Source organism: Sus scrofa, chromosome 1 (assembly GCF_054392235.1).
Source record: "Sus scrofa isolate SSC_HxYL_T2T_F1_AM1 chromosome 1, Sscrofa_HxYL_maternal_Yorkshire_Landrace_v2.0, whole genome shotgun sequence".
Classification (NCBI taxonomy): domain Eukaryota; kingdom Metazoa; phylum Chordata; class Mammalia; order Artiodactyla; family Suidae; genus Sus; species Sus scrofa.
Window position 1 is genome coordinate 144,856,198 of NC_139383.1, and position 19,335 is coordinate 144,875,532.

General features: G+C 35.8%; 1 protein-coding gene across 3 annotated transcripts in view; it reads right to left on the minus strand.

Moving 5' to 3' along the window:
* LOC102166428 (uncharacterized) overlaps nucleotides 1-19,335 on the minus strand; it is a 531,894-nt gene that overhangs the window by 508,249 nt on the left and 4,310 nt on the right. For all 3 annotated transcript variants that reach the window (XR_014814706.1, XR_014814708.1, XR_014814714.1), the window contains exon 2: nucleotides 15,346-15,430. The gene's annotated coding sequence lies outside the window, so the exon portion shown is untranslated. The remainder of the gene's footprint in view (nucleotides 1-15,345; nucleotides 15,431-19,335) is intronic.

Consider the following 19,335-nt stretch of genomic DNA (forward strand, 5'->3'; position numbering starts at 1 on the left):
GGCCTTTAAGCACTTCTTAACCCTAACCCATGATACTATTAGTGGTGTATTATATTTCTCTCTATAGCAAACAAAGAAATAAATGTTCCATGATAATATTATGCATAAAGAAGTAGTGTCTTAAATGTGGACTAAATGGCAGTGGCGATTGGTCAAGTCATTTTCAAATGAAACCTATAGGAAAAATTGATTTAATTTTTAAGACTATGAACAATACTGAGAACAGATGATATTAAGAGGAGAAACTATAGTTTCCAGTCATGAAGTCCAGAAGCTAATTAAAACAATGGTAGAAATCCATGAGACAATTAGACAATTGAGACACACATTGCATTTATAGATTTATTTCAACCTGCAGGACAGCACTTAGTTTAATAAATTTGGAGAATTATAGACATATACACACATAAGAGAAGGGAAAGACCTAAGAGCATTTTTGTTATGATTCTAAGTTGAGGGTTATCTGTAAAGCTTTTGGATTAAAAAGTCATTAAAGAAGAAACATCTGAAATAGAACAGGGAACAGGTTCCTCAAGTGACTTAGCAGTTTTCAGTAGCATCAACTGTTGCAGTGAAAACAAAGATTTCTAATCTTAGAACTTGGCAGGTGAGTAAGGAACAGATTTCTCAATATAATGTTTTGATTTTTAAGAAATAAATGGATTTGTCATGTTTTTCTTTTGCTTGTTTCACATTCAGGCACATATTTTATTACCCACTTGGTAGGTTGATTATAAATATTTTTAGTTAAAAGAGTTTTTGGTTCTCTATTAACTGAACAATTTTCTAGACCTTGGGCCTCTTTGGGGAACTACTAAGGTAGTTCAGGTCTGAAAAATAGAGTATATCTTTGAATATGCTGATATTAAGATATATGTAGGTCTGTGCATGTGTGTGTTTGAAATGAAAAAGAGGATGTACTTAAGAAGTTGAGGGTTTTTTTAGTGTTAGAATTTCTTTCTGAACATTATTGGTTTCTGTCACTTTATTAATTTCTCTCAAATTTTTGATTTTACTGATTTCAAATGTTGGGAGGAAGGTGCAGAGTTGTTTGAGATATTTTTACACCCTGCAGCATACCGTCTTAGGTTTCTTTAAGTTCAATGAATGTTGTATTAATGAGGACTATTGTCAACACTATGCCAATAAAATTGCCAATTAAGACAAGAAAAGGTACTCCTAGAGATTTTTTTAAAACATAACTTAGCTAGGTAGTTGGGCTATATAAAATACATTAAAAAAAAAAAGATTTCCCACTAATAAAATGCTTTTGAGTTGGCTGGATTCTACCTATAAATTTTGTTCTTTATCATCTCTATACCAGCCTTGCTAATATTCCCTTATTCTCTTGTCCATGGCAAGTAATCATGTGGGCTTCAGCAGTAATAAAGACTATGAATTTACCGTTAATATATGAATTACCATTCAAATATATGCCTCCTGAGGTGAAGCAGGTCAGGGAAATAATGAACAAGTCAATTTTTGAAGATTATATACATGACTACTACAATACAGAAAGAAAATGGTCTTTAGAATTTTGCATATATTGAAAGGGAAATTCTAAACCAGAGTTCTAAGGGTATTTCTTAATATGGTACCTAAAGGATACAAGCCAAAATCTCAGAGAATATATTTTACCTTGACAAAGTAAATTGTGAAAATGCCAGATTTCCACAATATTACATCTTGCAGAATGAAGTTATCTAACAGTCAACTTTTAGTTGTTTTCTTTAATAGGTCAAAGTTATCTACAAATTGTACTAATATTTAGAACACAGTATGGTTTGTTGTGAAGTATTTTGTGCTTAAAACTCTTAAATATTTTTAAACATCACTGTAATTGCCTTCGATTATCAACATAAATTTAAAAATCACTGTTAAACGGTTTTTTAAGATGGGAACTCCCATCGTGGCTCAGTGGTTAACGAACCCGACTAGCATCCATGAGGATGCACGTTCAATCCCTGGCCTCGCTCAGTGGGTTAAGGATCCAGCGTTGCTGTGAGCTGTGGTGTAGATCTCAGACACAGCTCGGATCCTGCGTTGCTGTGGCTTTGTGGCTGTGGCATAGGCCGGCAGCTACAGATCTAATTGGATCCCTAGCCTGGGACCCTCTCCATATGCCACAGGTGTGGACAAAAAAAAATTTTTTTTAAGGCACATTTAGGAGTTCCCGTTGTGGCACAGTGGAAACAATCCAACTAGGAACGATGAGGTTGCAGGTTTGATCCCTGGCCTTGCTCAGTGGGTTAGGGATCCAGTGTTGCCATAAGCTGTGGTGTAGGTCACAGACTCGGCTCAGATCTGGCTTTACTGTGGCTGTGGTGTAGGCTGGCAGCTATAGCTCCGATTAGATCCCTAGCCTGGGAACCTCCATATGCTACTAGTGCGGCCTTCAAAAAGACAAAAAAAAAAAAAAAAAAGACATATTTACCTAGAATAATGTTAATTGTTTAGGTATCATATAAAAATAACCATACCCTTTGGTTATGGTTATTTAATATTAAGCCACTTTAGTATGCATTTTGCCTCCCTAATTTGGTAATCCTCTTAAAAAAATCCTTACATTACTATAGACTTGAGTTAAATGTTTCTTTTTTTCTCCCACTATCAAAAGAAAAACAAATTACTTCTTTAAAATTACATTTTTCCTTAGAGATCATTTAACTATTTTCTCTGTTATAGTCTCTGACAAAACATAAAAGACCTAATGTCTCTGTGTCAGTGAAGAAATTTCATATAATTAAAAATATTTTGACTTTCCTTTCTTTTGTTTACTCAAACTAGGTTCACCCATCTACCCATCTACCCATCCACTCATCCACTTAATCATCCAACACTGATTAAATGCCTACCATGTTCAGCACTAGGACTAAAGAAATAATAATACATATTCTCATCCCTTATGACATGTATATTATTCAAGGTGTTATTAGGAAAACAAAAGAATGTAATGAAAGGAACACTTATAGATGTATATGCAGAATTGAAGATATCAGCAAAGAATGTTGAGGTATTCAGGGACTGGCAATTGTGGAGAGTCTGAATTATTCCTAAACCTAAAAGCAGAAGGGGAGGAAATGGTGTTACCAGTACTTAGTAGGGTCTGGAGCTAGCCAAGAGAATTATAAGGCAGAAGAGTACAGCCACTGCCCGAAACAGCACGAAGTCAGAAAGAAAGCAGGAAAAGAAATAGTTCAACTTCTCCTTCCCTTCTCATTCTTCTATCTGTCTCTCCCATTAGTAAAACCTAACAGAAAGCCAGGGGGTAAGAGTCTGAGTGATGAAGTCTAACTGCGATCCATATCAGGACATAATAGGGCAAAGAAGCAACCTCTAAGGTGGCTCCCAATGATCACTGCCTCTGGATATCCATTCCCTTGTATTCTCTGCCTGAAGGGAGGCTGGACATAGTCACATACTTCTGAATAAGACAAAAAGGTTGGAAAGTTACTTCCAAGATATGATTCCATCCTGGCTTCCATCTTGGACTTCCATATTGAACATTTTTCTTGCTCTCTCACTTTCTTACTCTATGGGAAGCCAGCTGCATCTTATGAGCTGCCCTATAGAGGTCCCACATGGCAGAGAAATGAGAAAAGCCTCCAGCCTAACAGGGAACTGAGGCCCTCAGTCCAACAACCCCAAGGAACTGAATCTTGCCGATAGCCATGTGAGTGAGTTTCGAAGTAAATTCTTCATCAGACAAGATTTTGGATGGGCTTTGGTCCTCCAAGAGAACATGAGTTGAAGGATCTAGCTAAGCCACATCTGGATTTCTGACCCATAAAAATTATGAAATAATAAAAGATTGTTGTTTTAAGATGCTGGGTTTGGGGAAAATTTGTTGTGCAAGAATAGACAACCAATAGATGGAAAGAGGGAGGACAGAAAAAAACCAACTCAGCTCACAACTTTTGCCTCATAGCATTCATTTTTGCCCCTCTATCACAAGAAGAAACTTACCCCACACACATAAAAGTGACTCTAATTCCCATCAGCTATTCTATAAACATGGAGTGATTTCAGTTTATTCCTGAAACTTAAATTGTAAGTAACCTCCCATCAAAACTTTTTATATTCAGTAGCAGAGAAATGCAGAAAATGAAAACAATATAAGATACAGCCACTATGATACCTGCTTCTGTAGCTGGTCATGAGTACTAAAATTATATCCATCACTTCTTCCCTGTATTATTCTGATTGGGGTTTTTACCTGGTGGTGTGATCTAAACCTTTATTTTCAAAATTTAAAATTCTAAGTGGTGCTGGCTTGAGATTCCATAGTTTCCCATGGACCATTCTTATGGAACTGTAAGGGGTTTTTCCATGAAACCCCTGAGCTCCACACATGTTCTTCTTGCCTCTATTGTGTCACAGTAACCCAATTCCCCATGACAATTATCTTAGCCAGTAGAGTAAGGTCTTCCTTTTGGTTCCTCAGCATGGGAAGCCCAACATAGCCAAAGGATTGCCACAACTCTTAATTTAATGGAACAATGACTATGTTGCCATCAGAAATTGTTCTGCCTTGGAAACTGGGATTTCTAAATTTTCTAAACATTTAATTGAATTAAATATGAAATATAAGAGTAAGAGAGGTAAATCCCACTTTGATTCTTCAACTCCTGAATCTCGACATTCTGGATATCAGGGAAGTGACACTATATATCTAATTTTAGTTTAAGGCATATATTAATTCTAGAGAAGAGCAATCTAAACTCACTGGCAGTTGTTTCTAAGTTGATGCCTCAGCTGATACAAAAGGTCTATTTTTTTTTTTTTTAATATACTCAGAAACTGTGGATATAATCACAGAATGGGTCTGTGGACTTCTTGAAGCCATTGTCATTAAATGAAGTCAGGACTTCATTTATCACTTGACCTCTATACATCCATACTCTGACCCCTGAGCTATGATAGTGTTTTGTATCATAAAGATTGGCATTACCTCAGAGTTAATGTCTAAAAATCTCCAGGAGGACAGGGGATTTCCTTTCCCCAGTAAAAATCATCCTGGTAAGTAACCATGGGTTCAGCTGGAAAATCTATGGATGACATTTGTGGCCATACTGCAGGCTACATTCTTCCCCAAATGGACCTGGCCTGCTCCTTAATTAAAAGGCTTCAGCTCTGTGAACTGGCTAAAGTCTTGGAACTGGGTATGTGGGTAATTCTCACTACAACAACTTAAACTGCTTTTTATTTCATATATATCAGAAACATCTTAGAATGTTGCCCATCTATTTAACTCCCAGTGTCTTTATAATCAATTAGTCATTGGCACATGTCTGTGCTCTGATTACCACTCTATAAACTGTGCCCCAAAAGATATTAGTATTATTAAGAAGGATATTAGGATAATTGTGCCCACATTGTCTCTGACAATTAAGAGCAGTCATTTGACTCTACTACATTGGGATTCCATTTTTTTTTTTCTATTCAAGTCAGATAGTTCATTTTCATGGCAACATCTCTCAAATCCATCATCATCTGTTAGGGATGTCACCACAGAGGGTTTCAAGGATGCTGCTCTTCCTTTAATCATTGCATTTTAATGTATTCGGATTGAAGGGTATATCCTCCAGAATGTTTTGGAGTAAAGAAGATGAGAGGGTGTGGAACCAACTGCATATCTTAAATTTGTTGTAATATTATTTCTCTAAGCCATCAAGCTTCCTTTTCTACACTACATCAGGGTAGTTCTGTAATTTCAAACTTATTGACCACAGACAACTGTTGAGTCCAGGTTTTCATTTTCTAGCCAACTGTTAGACTCATTCTCAATTTTTCTAGCTAAAATGGTAAAATTCTAAAATCTCAAATTCTAGCAGAGCTTGCACATATACATTTAGCATATTCCAATGGTTCTCCATGCACCAGAATCATCTGGATGATTTGTTAAAAAAATATTTCCAGGCTCCATGCTCTAAAGTTTCTGATTCATTAGGTCTAGGATGGCAGTCTAGGAGATTTGCATTTCTAACAGGCTCTTAGGTGATGCTGATGCTGGCAGGTCCAATGACCACATTTTGAGAACCAGCGGCCAATTAAATCTTACAATTCATTCACCTGGATCTAATCCCTTTAGAGTGCAAACTAATTGATACTTGCCAGATTCTTGCTTACTATAAATTGGTAGGATGATCTCCCAGAGCAGACCTTGCAATTTTCTCTCAGGGTTATGCTGATTCTCAGGGTTATGTTAGGATTCAATTCTCATTAGGCTCCATGGTCAATAAGGCATGGTAAATGGGGTAGGTGTGTCTTGAGGGGAACAGGTACCCCTTTGAGAGGCAAACGCCCTAAGTGAAGTTACTGAAAAGTTTCTCTGCAAGGAAAGACGGGTTTCCTCAGACAGTGGGAGAGAACAGCTTCCATTCTCAAGGCAGCTTCAAAGGAATGTGAGGTTCTAAGTTCTCAGCCTTGTCTATGCCTGCCCAGATGCCCTAATCTCAATTAATAGTTTTCACTTCTTCCCAACAAGTGCCTCCACCCTAGAAAAGAAATGTAGACCCTTGGTTAGGAAATCTTGTTTAAAACTTCCACAAAAAGTTTCTGATATTCTCTTCATGCTTTGGTTTGAGTTCAAGCACTAAGCTTGTTTTTTTTTTTTTTTCTTTTTTATAAGCTTTACAACAAAGAGCCCATCCCACAATCTTTAATCATCATTGTTGCCATAGTGATCAAATTCCACAACCATGTGATCTCCTAATGTCTTGCCCTAGCTGACACTCCACCCAATATGAATACCAGTGATAATTTGAGTAATTGTGTTGTAACTGCATGTCACAGAATACATTTTCTGACTCATCTTCTTCACTTAATTACCTACTCAATAAACTTGTTCAAATTGAGTCACCTCATTTTTTGCATACCAATACAATCTCTCCCACAATTGCTTCCCCAATTATTTTACTTCTTTGTATTCTTCATAGAATTTCAAAGTATTTAATATCAATAGCTAAAAGGCTCTCATAACAATATTCAGTGACAACTTGTTGAAGTAAACTAATTTCCTTAAAAAAAAAAGAAGAAATGCAGCCTGATCTTAACATCCAGATTAATTACTTTGCTTTTAATGTCTGTTATTCAGCCTTTCATCCATTAACTATCTTGAAGAGCTTTACACCAGGCAAACAAACAACAGGAACTGGAAATATAACAATAAGGAGGTGTGTAGTTTCTTCTGTTTGCCCTCTCAAGGCCATTCCTTCATTCTTTGCCTTTTCTGTGCCGCAAGGGGTTCTTCTCTGTGAACTGCATCCCCATGCTTCCTTATTCTCTTTCTGTGAAATTCAGCCAGTGGGAGGCACTGGTAGGAGATGGCAAAGCAGATGCACAAAAAGATTTCCCTTTCTTTGTGCACTATTATAGTATTGACTGTATCCTTCTATCGCTGCAACTGCTATTGAGAGATACTTCCTCCATCACTCCAGTATCTAAGAAGGTCCATTGACACCGTCTTCTTCCCTTGTCTCTTCAGACTTATGGGTACTATTATCTTCCTGGTGTTGCTAGTTTCTGGGAATCTCAAGGTCCCTTGGTGATTCCTTTATCTTAGCCTCAACCCTAAAAAATCATTCAACTTCCTTCAAATCCCAAGTTTCCTGCTATTACCTTTACTGGTACAACAGAATAGGACATTCTTTACCCTCATTAAATTGACAAGGTAGTAGGGAATATAGATATTTAACGTATTATGACTGGAAATCACAGGTGGGAAAGACAGAGGGATATGTTACCTAGCCTGCAATGTACAGGAGGGTTTGTTGTATGACATGGCTTTTTTTTTAAGGGCTGCACCCTCAGCACATGGAAGTTCCCAGGCTAGGGGTCAAACTGGAGCTGCAGCTGCTGGCCTATACTACAGTTAAAGCAACACCAGATCTGAGCAGCATCTGCAATCTACACCACAGCTCACAGCTCACATGCAGGGCCAGGGATCGAACCCGCATCCTTGTGGATACTAGTCAGATTCATTAAACATGCTGTATAACATGTTAAAGGTCATATAGCCAAGGTATAAAGGGAATATGTATGTAACGATATTTTGAGTCTTCTGCATCTTTCTATCAAAGAGGTCTATGAACTAAAATTATTTGAGAATCTTGAAAAGTGACTTTAAGAGAAAAAAATTGCTATTTCTGTATATGTTAGAAAAATGTAAATTTTGCCTAATTCAATTTCATAGTGAATTCTCTTTGACCTAATACTCCTTAGAAGCTATTTCTACACACTTGCCAAGTCGCTGCCCATACAAACTGGCAGGATTAACTCCTCCCTGAGATAACTCAGTGGATTCTGAATCTCAGTGACCTCTAAAATCTCCGTGGTTTGCAACAACAAAGGTTTACTTCTCAATTACATAAATTGTTTAACACCAGAAAGCTAGGGGCTTTGTGTCAGGACCTACACTGGTAGAGCAATGACAAGTCTCATTACCAATCTCTTGGCAGGTGAAAAATAACCAGTGAACCAGGTTCAGCTTTTAAAAGTCCTTGCCAGAAGTGACTTCTGTCACCTCTGCTCATTTAATTGGCTAAAATAAATCATGTGATCTTTGGGCAGAGGGACTTCTTTTGAGAAGAAAAATAGAACATTTGGTGAATAGTAATAAAAGCTATTACAGCTATCAGATGGGATCTTGCCAATAGACAGTAAGCATGCAATCCTGAAAAGTCTTGATAAGTCTTAGGAAGCAAAAGTCTTTTCCATAAGATATAAAATTAACGTTGTGTTTTTAACTAGATCTAACTTACATGGGCAAAATGTTCTGATCCATCTACCCATTAGTATGCTGCACTAATAGCATTAGAATATTTCAACTGATTGGACAATAGTTGCTGTGCATTTTGAAAGAGGGTAGAATTAAAGACATACACATTTCCTTTTTCCTGAGAGATAAAAAGGACTCAGTGATGAAGAAAAAGAAAAAAAAAATCCTATAAACAAATCAGGTAGGTTAATTATTTGTTCTTCGTTAATTTATATCTTCACCTTTTATTTCTAAAAACGCTGGAGGAGAAGTTCCCATCGTGGCTCAGTGGAAATGAATCTGACTAGCACCTATGAGGATGCATGTTCATTCCCTGGCCTCACTCAGTGGGTTAAGGATCTGTCATTGCTGTGATCTGTGGTTTAGACTGCAGGAATGGCTTGGATCTGGCATTGCTGTGGCTGTGGCGTAGGCCAGCAGCTAGAGGTATCCTGGGAAACTCCATATGCCTCGAGTGCAGCCCTAAAAAGACAAACAAACAAACAAACAAACGAAACACTGGAGGAGATTTTAGAGAACAATTCTTCCTTTTTTATTATCAATATTTTGAAGTATTAAATCAAATTAACATCCACTATACTTTTTCAAAGAATGTCTTCTCTGTAAAAAAAGCATTAATTTTTCAAATTCAGAACACAAAATTACATCCATTCAAAATAACAACTGTGTTAAAATTATGTTTGTACATAGATTAAAAATAAAAATTATATGTGGAAAAATTAAAATCAGTATTTGTAAGGAGATACAGAAGAATGTTTTTGTCTAATTTCTAGAATTATAATACCAATTGTGCAATGAATAATTTTAGGAATTCATTGCCATTTATTTATTTATTTATGTTTAGGGCTGAACCTGGGCATATGGAAGTTCCTGGGCTATGGGTGGAATGAGAGTTGCAGCTGCTAGCCTACTCTATAGCAAGAGCAACACCGCATCAGATCCACATCTGGAACCTACACAGCAGCTTGCGATAATGCCAAATCCTTAATTCACTGATCAAGGCCAGGGACTTCCACATCTTCATGGAAACTAGTCAGTTTTTTAAGCTACTGAGCCACAACAGAAGCTCTGCCTATTATTTATCAACAAACATCTCCCATTCTTTTGATTACATCAATGCTTATATAGTAAATTTTGCTTGCTTAATCCTATTTCATTTCTGACATACTTTTTTAACTGTAGATAAGTTCAATCACACCAACTATATGTTCTCCTTCCTCACAAATAGTTCTAAAATATCACTTATTCTCCATGTATATGTACATACCCAGATATAGAAATAAGAAATGAAAAAAATATTAGACTTATGCACACTCATAATCCAAAATATACATTGCTAAACACAATAGAAATTTAATCTATTTGGTTCTATAAAATGTGCAAACATCTTATTGATGAAATGAAATCTCAAAAAGAAAATGGCCATAGTTAAAATGTTGCTCAATCCAATTCTAACATACTACTATAACTGCAATAAAAATTTTCCAAGTTTAAATTCTCTTTTCATAGGCTTCTTTTTTTTTTAGTTCTTCTTGCAAATTGCTCTACTTCAGAGAAATGTTAGTTTTCCATTTAAACAAACTCGTTTATTCAACTCTTCCTGTTGCCATTGAGTCACCATTTAGAATTTAATTTGTTGGATTTTTGAATTCATCTAATTACTCAGAAATACACAGCTGGACAGAGAAGGTTATTCATGAACTTTTACCAGAACCATGAGATATTGCTATGAATGATTACAGGCTGTATATGTTCCATGATGAAAGAGAAGTGACAGATGGGCGTGATGTTTATGATGCTCCCAATATTTTCAAAGCTGTAGCTGACCAGTTTCAAATGATTGATTTAGAGTCTAGGGCATTTATATGTTTGGACAATAATTTAAAGGACTAAAAATAAGTGTAACATTGAGTCTGATGTCATCACATTTTAATCTCATCTTACAGAGAAGTTTTTGATGAAGAGAATCAGTGGCTGAATGTGTATTCTCTACATTTCTTGAGAAATGTCTTTTTCCAGTGAGATTTGAAGGAATACCTTTTTTTTTTCTTTCTTTAATGGATTATTACTTAGCTCTAGAAATTGAGAATGTGTGATAGTATATGCTATCACTTTTTAAAAATTGCAGAGGTGACAGTTTTATGATCCTGAAACTTAAAATCTGGCTTGAGAGTCAGGAAACCTGGGTTCTAGACCCTAATTAACACACTGTGTAGGCAAACACTAATTAACTGATATATCTATGTTTCTGTTCTTTCATTAATAAAGTGAAACGAAAATATTTTCTTCCTATTTCAAAAGGATATTACTAGGATATATGAAACAGAACTTGTTAAAGTACTTGGCATTAGTCCAGAAAAAAAGATGATCCATAAATCCCCATTATAGTTAAACAACACTACATATCCCACTAGACCAGAAACATTTTCCTAAATAAGAACAATGTATAAAATTATAGAGAATGAATCTATAAAGAAACATTTTAAATAAAGTTAAAGATATCAATTTGTCACTTTGAATAACTCTAAATTTCTTCTATGAGGCAATTTTATAGACAAAACCTCTGGTAATGGAGATTGAAATATTAGTCTTATTTCTAATACATGGAATAGGTAGCAATGAACTATAAGAATAATTTTATATACATCTCCCACTTACTGAGACATCTTGAGAGTAGAATCTCTAAGACTTGGTTGCACTTTTGGGGAGGATAAGGGAGAGGGAGAAGTTAGGAATTACCTTGGAGACCAAATAGGTGGAAGGTGATATCCTCAAAAAACAATAAATTGTGAGTTAGGTTAATGGTGTAGGAGTGTGACGTGTTAAGATAGTGATCCTAGTTTTGAATGTGCTGAAGATGCAGGTGTCTGGCATTCTTTAAATTAATTACATTCCAATCTTATTTTAGAGGGGTTTCACCCAGTCATATTGGCTAGAATTTGAATACCCTGGTGTTCTTGATAGAGACCTTAAAAAAAAAAAAAAACTTTATTCTTTACTATGCTGTAGTTAAAAAGAATGAGATAGAGCTATATATAGTGATTCAAAACAATGCCCTAGATATATTTGGAAAAACAAAGTACACAGCAGTGAATATAGTATGCTCCCCCTGGTGAAAAATAAACGTGATATATGTTTACATATTCATAAATTCATTCTGGAAAGATACAGAACAATGGGTAATGTGTTGCCTCACAAGAAGGGATCTGGAGGACTGGAGGTCTGAGGAGGGAGTGAGACTCATTTTATTCCTTGCTTTGAAATCTACATTGTCTGATTATGCATAGTCACCCCAGTTTTTCACACCCAGTGTTTGCGTGGTACATGTTTATATTTTTCATCCTTTTATTTTTAACCTGTCTGCCTCTTCACATTTAAAGTATCTTGTAAATATGATCTAGTTCGATCTTCCCTTCTTGTCCAGTCTTTCAACCTGCATTTTAGGTATTTAGACATTGACGTTTAATGTGATAATTGATATTATTGGATTTAAATCCACCATCTTGATATTTGTTTCTGTCTAATTTTCCCCATTCTCCTCTTTTTTTCTGCCTTTCTTTGAAGGAGTACAGTATTCTTATATGAGTCTCTCTTAACTCCTTTTTGGCATAGTAGTTAACTATGACTGGTGTGTGTGCGTGTGTGTATATACTTTTTTTTTTTAAGTTTCTGGGCTAGGGGTCGAATCAGACCTGCAGCTGAGGGTTATGCCACAGCCACAATAACACTGAATCCTAGCTGCATCTGGGACCAGTGCTGTAGCTTGTGGTAATGCTAGATCCTTAACTCAACGAGCGAGGCCAGGGATCAAACCCGCATCCTCACAGAGACAACATCAGGTCCTTAACCTGTTGAGCCACAATGGGAACTTTTATACACATATATTTAACTTACATCATAAAGTAAATATGGATACCCCTATTTCTCAGATGAAGGAAAAACATATTACTGAAATTAAAAATAAATATCTCAGAACCAGAATTCAAACCCAGGCTTGCCTGACTCCAAAACATACATTCTAATTTCAGGAAAATACTGTCATAACTTTCAATCTTGATATCATCTGAAGTCCATTACAAAGGCATAGGATAAAAACTGAATTGTTATTGCATTTTGAATTATTGAATATATGCATGAAAACTAAGAGATATAGAGTCTCAACGTAATGATTACCAAAATTTAGAAATAAAGAATATGGTATTATTATCTCTCCCTATTTGAAACTAAATAGAGGAAAACAGAACAATGAAGAAATTAGCTGCCTGCAGAAGTAAACCCTTAAGGCAAAGTTTTAAAATATGTTGCTGATAATATTAATGTGTAATGCAAATTTTATTTCAGATATTTATAACTGACCAGTGCCTCACTGAAATCAATACAGTATTTGAAAATGCAAATGCCACTTAAGATGGTTTTGGAGGCTTTAGCCTCCCAATAATCTCTAATGCTCCCCTCAAATAAACTCACAACTTGAATAAGACTGTGCTTAATATACAAATGCAGTTTTAAGACAAGTCCCCTTGCCTTCATTTTAAACTATATAGCCACTCCTAAAACATTTTTTATATAGAAATTTTAGAACTCCCATTGTTTGGGAAAAAGAATGAAAGTAAAAAGATGCCCTACCAAAGGATGTAGATATACTAATCTCCTTCAAAGTTTAATTCTAGATACAAATACTCAAACATACATTTATATTTTGAGAACCAGAATTGATAAAATTATACCATTTATCAAATAATAAAAACAGGCTCCATCTTTAACAATAACTGCTTTGTTAATTAAGGTATTAATGGCATGCAATAAATTTTACCTATTCTAAGTATACAGTTTGATGAATTCTGGTAATTGCATACCATTGCATAATCACTTCTACTATCAAGATGTAAAACAGTTCCTTCACCCTAAAAATTCTCCTTAAGTCTTTTGCACTTGATGAACCTTTTCTCATTCCTGACTCCAAGCAATGCTGATACCCTTTCTATGCAGGTAGCTTTGCCTTTTCTAGTATTTCATAAAAATGGAATCATACAAAATGTAGTCTTTTGAGTTTGACTTCATTTCCTTTAGCATGCTTGTAAAATTCATCCATGTTTCTGTGTATATTGTTGAACAATATACCAATATTCTATGGTATGCACATACCATAATTTGTTTACTTATTCATCAGTTGGAAATATGAGTGACTTTATGTTTTTAGCTGTTATAAATAATGCTGCTATGAATATTCAAATATACCATTGCATGGATATATGTGTTTATTTATCTGAAGTAAAAAGTAGGAGTGGAATTGCTGGGTTATAAGGTAAAATGTATTCAATTTTATGTGGCACAGCCAAACTGTTTTAAACAGAGGCTGTGCCATTTTTACACTCCTAGTAACAATATCCTAGAGTTTTAGTTGCTCCATATCCTTGTTAACACTTAGTATTACCAGTCTTTACTATGGCCACTATTCTATTTTAGTGGGTATGTGCTGGTATCTTACTGTGGTTTTAATTTGTCAGAAATGTTTCAAGAAAAGGATTTATCTCCAATTTGCCTTTCCTTCTGACCAAAAAAAAAAAAAAAAAAAAAAAAAAAATCAACTGACTTATATACACTCTGGTTTATTCATGAGTCTTCCATGATGCTATGTAGCTTTCATCATTTCCCTACAGCCTTATCTACACTGGAAGAATGGGAAAGACTAGAGCCTATACTTTTCTATAACTTCATCAAAGTATTGCCTACCTCTGAGACCTAGCCTAAAGCAATCAGGTATCCTGTTTCCCTCCCTTCCTTCTTTCCTTCCTTCCATTCGACCAATCATCCATTCTTCCAAATATCTACTTTATTTACAAATATATGTGTTAATTTTGGAAAATTAACTGATATAGACGGGTGTACATAAGAAAGAAAAAAATATCCATTCAGTTTTACCTCCCAAAGACTACTGCCATTAACATGTTTTTCCAGGTCTTTTTACATAAAATTAAAATAGACTATGTTATTATAATAAACAATTTATTTCTTACAACAATCCTGTGTGGATCATATTTTAACCCCACATTAAAGATAACAAAACTAAAACAAAGAATTCTTCAGTACATTGTCTCAGATTACAAAGCTTACTAAGTGGCAGTTCTGACAGTCAAATGAGGGAGTCTGACTCTAGAGTACAAGTACTTAACCTTGATTCTGCACTGTCTCCCATATATGTGCCGATATATATGTGTGTGTGTGAGTATTCTTTGTATGTTAATACAATCATATTGCAACTCATGGTTATATTTACATACTAACAAATAAGGGTGTCCCTTTTATAATTATTTCATAATTTTGTAGAGATGTACTGTGCTACATTTACCATGACATAATTATTTAACCAATCCCCTAATTATTGATATTAACTTATTTTCTGTTTTTCAATATTATAAACAACATCACTAAGAACATTCTCTGTACTATTCTCCAAGTATCTCCTTAACATAAACCCCTAATGATGTGAATGCTTAGTCAGAGTGTATGCATGTGAAAGATTTGATATGTAGTCCCAAACTGCCCTCCAAAAAAGTTGTACTTACTTCTCCAGCAACTAAGCATGAGATTGTTCCTTTCCCCGTGTTCTTGCCAACATTGGTCTTTACCTTCATCATAATCTCTGCTAACCTGAAAGTTAAGATATCATATGTTATTTTATTTCATTGACTTGTTAATGGAGCTAAATTGCTAGCCTTTTAAAATGTACAGGTAATGCATATACATATTTATCAAAAAGTCAAACAATACAGACATGTGAAGCAAAAGGAGAAATCCCATGTCCCATTTTTCTCATAAGCAGTATCATGTTAATAATTTAATATATATCATTAAAGAGCCTTTAATACTTACTCATATATTTATGTAAATATGTTTAATTTTCCTTTGACACAAAACATCTTCTGCAACTTGCTTTTTATACTTGAAAATATGTCTTAAAATTTTTTCATTTTTCTTTAACTGTTACACATTATTTTACTGTGTGGAAGCACCATAATTTATTTAACTAGTTCTGTTGATGAAATTTAGGTTAATTACATATACACATGTCAATAAATGTATAGTAAGTAGCTACTAAATACAAGAACAGTTCAATAAATGAATGAAAAATAATTATATAACAATAAAATATAATAATAAATAATGTTATAGGTAACATATGGTGATTTTAAAGTCCCTGTCTTGATATTTCCATTTTGCAAATAATGCTGCAGCAGACATTCTGGTACATTTTTGCACATACACAACTGCAGAATATTTCTGTAGGAGTATAAGCATTTAAAATTTTGATAAACATTTGAGTCATCTGCACTGATGTTCAAGGACATGGTAATTTTTATTAATCTGGAGGCTGGATTCTAAGATCAAGGAGGTGCCATCTTTTGGAACTCACTTCTGGGACAGCACAAGAGCTGTATCTCTCTGATATCAAATCAGGTGTTTAACATAGGAAATGCAGGGCCCATCCCTGTTTTTTGAGGAGGTCCCTGTGACACATTTCCTGGCAGACTGGATGTGTGATCCTTCACCACATCCCTCATCTTCTCTTATCTCAGCCTTCTTCTCTGCCACCACCAGCCCATTTGGCCACTGACATGGCATATATTTACATGATTTGAAAAGCAGCAAAGAATAAGGAGGAAGTAGCTCCAGCAGAGAATGGGGACAAAGCTGCTCTTTGCCATAGGATCTGCCCCTACTCTTGACCTGACTTTGGCAAGGCTTCTTCTGGAGGAGACTGGCTGGACCAGGGCAACAGGTGGCTCTGGGCTCCCAGCCCTCTCTCATGTTCTAGATGCGGGGAAACATTCATCCCAGGAGAGGTGTACATTGTTCACTCCATGGCTTTAAGAGATCTCTACTCTCCCACATTTCCACTGAGAAGGGATGCTGAGCTCAAGTGCCACTGAAATCAGGGAATACACAGCTAGCTATCAGCTTACCCTCACTAGGCTTGCCATGCCCAAGAGTCCAGCATTTATGGCTTTTTTTAAAAAAAGTAATGCTGTATACAAAATGTTTAGCCAAGAAAAATGAGTACTGTTTCCTTCTGATTATGACAAAAAGGACTAGACTTCAAATGTGATAAATGCATGAACTTGTTCAATCATTAATTTATCTTGAATGATAAAGGAAATTTATCCAGATTTTTTTCAAATTAGCCAAATTTGTTGAATATTAAATATTGCATAACTCAAATTATCCAGATCTAATTTAGTTTTCTTCACCTTTCTGTTTTGAATTTTCATAAAGAAATGAAATTTAGGAGTTCCTGTCTTGGCACAATGGTTAACGAATCTGACTAGGAACCATGAGGCTGCGAGTTCGATCTCTGGCCTCACTCAGTGGGTCAAGGATCCGGCATTGCCGTGAGCTATGGTGTAGGTTGCAGACGCGGCTCGGATCCCACGTTGCTGTGGCTCTGGCGTAGGCCAGCAGCTACAGCTCCAATTAGACCCCTAGCCTGGCAACCTCCACATGCCGCGGGAGTGGGCCAAGAAAAAAAGGCAAAAAAAAAAAAAAAAAGGGAAATGAAATTTAATTCATAGTTTATATTTATAAACGCATTTTATTAAAATATTCAAAAGCTTCTAATATAAATGGTACCATTTTCTATAACTAAAATAAATGCAGGAGTTCCTGTCGTGGCGCAGTGGTTAACAAATCCGACTAGGAACCGTGAGGTTGTGGGTTTGATCCCTGGCCTTGCTCAGTGGGTTAAGGATCCGGCGTTGCCGTGAGCTGTGGTGTGGGTCTCGGACATGGTTCGGACCCTGCATTGCTGTGCCTCTGGCTTAGGCAGGGGGCTACAACTCTGATTCGACCCCTAACCTGGAAACCTCCACATGCCACAGGAGTGGCCCTAGAAAAGGTAAAAGGACATAAATAAATAAATAAATAAATGTAATAAAAATAAAATAAAATTTTGATAAATAAATATCATAGGCAATCAATAAATACCAGTTGAGTAAAGGAATAAAGGTTATTCTCTAAAGATAAATTATGAAATTAATAATAAGCAGGTACATTTCATTTGCTATGCACAGTAATAACAATTTTAAAAATTAGACTCCGATATCAAAAAAGGAGTTAACTAAAATGAAGATCTCTATACAATCTCTTAGAAAATCTGAAATATGATATTCAGTGGCAGATATAGTATAGTGGTTAAGAGCATAGACTTTAGAGCTAGGCTGCCTAGGTTTGAATCTCTGTTCTGTCACTTATTTGTTCTAGGATTTAAGACTGAGCTATAGACTGAAAGTTTGTGTCACCCCAAAATTCTTATGTTGAAGCTCTAATCCCCAGTATCATGGTATTTGGAGGTGAGGCCTTTGGGAGGTAATTAGGAAATGACTTTGGACCCTCATGAATGGGATTAGTACTCTTGTAAGAAAACTTTCTCCACCCTGGGGATACACCCATCTACAAGCCAGGAAGAGAATTCTCACCAGAATCTGATCATATCAGTATTCTGATCTCAGACTTCCCAGCCTCCAGAACTATTAAGAAATATCTGTTGCTTAAATCACCCAGATTAGAGTACTTCGTGAAATCAGCCCCAAATGACTAATACAGGCAGATTATTTAACTTCTTTGTGCTCAGTTTTCTCATCTGCAAACAGGAATAACAATGTATCTTACTTCATAGGTTTGCTGTGATATTTAAATGTCACGACACCATAAAACATTTAGAAGAGTGCCTTGTCCATATAAGTTGTCATTATTAAAATAAATGCATCAGACACTCATATAATGATGCCCTTAAATTGATGCTCCAAATAATTATTTAATTCCTTTTTTCCTAAATCCTCACCAGGAAACTATCTGATAACTCCCTACATGGCATGATTCAGGGAGATGCACTGGCTTGAGATGTTAATCCTTTCAAGATGTCGAGAAGTAACTACCTGCAGAGTCTTAAATTTGATTATCTGAATCTTTATCAATCATCTCCATCTATCATTGAGATGTGCTGCCAAGGAAGCAGAATTCAGTGACAGCTTGCAACTTTTTATTACCAGCAACAGTGTTTGGCTATGAAGAGTTTCCCCTAAGTAAACTGGCAAGTGACTGAGATTTTTTGAGGCTGATTTTCCACTCACCTATTTTGTTGGCTCTACAAACTAATCCATAGTCATCTATAACCATTTGAGATTGAAGGAAACTCAGAATGCCTTTGAGAGGTGAATCTTAGGCAAGTCATTTCAATACATTATAAAAGGAATTACTTTAGACTATTTGCTATGAAATCTATTGACTTGTTGACATTGACTGGGCTGCAGTTGCCTTTACACTAGTGATGTAGAACAGGGATCTTGCTAAGCCAAATTTTCTTGAAGTTTGGGCAAATTATTATCAACAAATGTTCATTCCTACTTAAAAACAGGTTTTCCTTATTAACTTACAAGTCCTTTTTTACTTTTCTTTTTTTTGGGGGGGCCGCCCCTGTGGCATATGGAAACTCCTAGGCTGGGGGTCGAATCAGGGCTGTAGCTACCAGCCTGCCCCACAGCCACAGCAACACAGCATCC